The sequence below is a fragment of the Mastomys coucha genome, unplaced genomic scaffold (assembly GCF_008632895.1).
Source record: "Mastomys coucha isolate ucsf_1 unplaced genomic scaffold, UCSF_Mcou_1 pScaffold15, whole genome shotgun sequence".
Classification (NCBI taxonomy): Eukaryota; Metazoa; Chordata; class Mammalia; order Rodentia; family Muridae; genus Mastomys; species Mastomys coucha.
Window position 1 is genome coordinate 71839354 of NW_022196897.1, and position 3288 is coordinate 71842641.

Consider the following 3288-nt stretch of genomic DNA (forward strand, 5'->3'; position numbering starts at 1 on the left):
CTCTGCCTCCCAAGTGCTGGGATTAAAGGCGTGCGCCACCACCACCCAGCAACTTCTTTTTTTTAAGTAAAAGAAAAAATAGAATGTGCCAGAAAATAATAGAATTGAAGTCATTAGGTTATTTAACAACAGCAGCAACAGCAGCAACAACAATAACAGCAACAACTACAATAATAGATTGGGATGTGTTGAGGCAGCTCTAGGAGGAGTTGGAAGAAAAAATGGGGTGGATATGATCCTGTTTCATTATACGTGAAAGTAAAAATAAATTGAAAACTAACAAAAATAAAATAAACTAAAATTTATCTTAGTTCAGTTGAAGTCGTGAAATTGTAAGAGAAACAAAGTAATAAATAAAAATGTTAGTCATTGTAACACATACAATAAGGTGTGGAGAACTTCTTGTTTTCCTTCATGGATGTCCATTCATTCACATGTTTTCCCACACAATCTCATCTTAGTCTATTTCTTCAATTTCTGTTGTATGTCCAGAGATAGAGAAATGATTCCTGATCTTGGGTGAAACACGCTGAAACTTGGTTTCTGACTCTTTGTCCCCTGTCACCCACAAGCAGTACAGAGGTACACATCTGATGTTGCAAACATCCTGTATTGTGTTTTAGTTGCAGTGAAGTTGCTTTGTGATTTAGTTTTGACAGCTGGTAATTACCCACCAATGTCTCTCTACTTTGTTATTTCCCATCAGTGGTTTATAATGAGGACTAAGGGATCAATATTCCCTCTCTTGAGATCTCAGGTTCCAGGGACTGGGATACATACAACTGGGAAAAACAATGCTCATTGGTTACTTTATGCTGGAAAAAAAGGTAAGCTTTCTAGAGGAGAAAGCTTATTTCATGTATTTCATTAGGGACTTCTACTTTTAAAAACATCGCCTTGTTAGATAACAGGCATTCCTCCTTGTTATGAGTAAGTCTGTAAATATTCTTATGTCCAAGAATCTGTGTTTGTGTCTACTTCACTATCCTTGTCACTATAATCTGCAATAAAATGGCTCTCTTTAAAAACCCAAGCTTCGTATAAATGTATAGACATATACTCCCTGGTGTGACATTTAAGATACTACTGACTTATACTGTGAAAATACTGCAGTGTTTTATATTGTCACAGTGATGATCTCTCAGCTGTTCACCTAAAGAAAAAACTTACTTTTGATTTATTATTTTTCCATTTTTCTAAAAGAACTGTATAGCTTAAAAATTATTCCCTTTATTATAGTTGCACATTAAAATATCAGAATCTTAGAGGTAGAAAAAAATATCAGAATCTTTAGGTAAAAATTTGTGAACTAGAGACTTTGAATTTTTGGTTTAGAAATCTACTAACACTGAAACTTTAATGAATCAGAAAGAATGTGTATTAGTAACTACCTGTTGCTGTGATAAAATACTTTGACAAAGATGGTTAAGGAAAGGAAGTTTACTTTGGTTGACTGTTCCAGAGGAGATAGAGTTTGTTTTGGCAGGGAGGTATGACAGCAGGAACACGGGGCTAACTTGGGAGTCAGGAAGCATGTAGGGAAGGAGATAAGATCAGGAATTAGGGTCAGGCTATAAAAAGTAGAAGTGTGTCCTCCAGCAAGGCTTCATCTAACTGTTCTAATCATTTCCGAAGAGTGCCACCAGCTTGGGACCAAAATCTAAACACACTAATTCAAACCACATCAGCCTGATACTGCGACACCTCAGCCTTGCTCCTTCTTCTTAGGATAGCTTTGGGTACTTGATATTTTGTGCTTCCATAGGAGGTTTAGGATTTGGGAAACTGAACATCTATACTGTCTTGGTAAGAGGATCATCCAAGAATAGAGATGAGATTGTCCAGCAGAAAGACGAGTACAGAGAAAATGAGATAAAGTGAAGGTGCTGTACCAGATTCGTTAGATGCTTCTGAGCCATACTACAGAATATTTAGATTTGTAGGTGAGATACTCTTCTAGTCAAGGAAATAAAGACCTTGAAAACAATTCTGAATTCACCTGGGCTACTTCTCTCAATACAGGTTCAGAATGCTCAGGTTCTGGTGGAATGCTTATCAAAGTCCATGGTCAAAATATAAATAAACTGTAGGTAGGTCATGCTTGCAGAGCTGGGACAATGGTACAATGTCAGGCCATGCAGAACAGTGCATGGGAATGTTGGCTAGTTTTGTGCCATTTTGACACAAGCTGGAGTCATCTGAAAGGAGGGAACCATATGAGGCCTTCAGCACATATACAGCAGAGGACTGCCGGTTCTGGGTTCAGTCAGAGAAGATGCACTTAACCTTCAAGAGACTGGAGGACCCAGGGAGTGCAAAGGCTTGGTGGGGTGGGGACTGAGGGTGGGGTGGGGAAATCCTGTGGAGACAGGAGGGGGGAGGTATGGGATATGGAACAGTCAGAGGGTGGACTGCGAGGGGATACAATCTGGAGTATTAAAAAAAAAAGATTTAATAAAATTATAAAAAATCTGGCGTTAAGTCATTTTCTTTTCTTTCTCTTTTTAAGTTGATTTTAAAAATTACTGTATATGTTTCATTTGCATAGTAGATTTTGGATATATTTACCAACCTATATTTTAAATAATTTTGTGTCCAATACTTCCAAAGTGTAATTAATTAGAAACATGTAACATACAAAACATAAATGTGAAATATTTCATGTCAAAATTTGGCAACAATCACATTATGAATTAATATTAATAACAACAGCTAAAAGAAATATTAAGTTAAAATAAAATGAATAAGACCAGATGAACCAATGTTTGACTGACAACTGCTTTTCTTTGATTGTTTTTTTTAATGATCATTTCCTTTATTTGCATTTTAAATGTTTCTCTGTGTAGCCCTGGGTGTCCTGGAACTCACTCTGTAGACCAGGATGGTCTCAAACTCAGAATACACCTGCCTCTGCCTCCCAAGTGCTGGGATTAAAGACGTGCTCCACCACTGACCAGCCGGTTAACTGCTTTTCATTGAAAACTAATATGCTGAATTCACCATGGTTTGAAGGCTAACGAATCTATGGTTTAGGGAGAAGGCTCAGTTTACAAAGTGCCTGCCATGCAAGCAGGTTAGTCTATATTTTGTTGATGGAAACGAAGTAAAGCCTGCAAAAAGGAAGGACATGTTTATAATCCTAACAATGGGCTTCAGAGATAGGAGGATTCTAAAGCTGACTGGCCAACAGCTTACACAAACTAATTAGCTCAAAATTTAGCAGGGGATTCTGTCTCAAACAGCAGTGAAGAGTGGTCAAGGATGACTTCCATCATCACTTAATCAGTG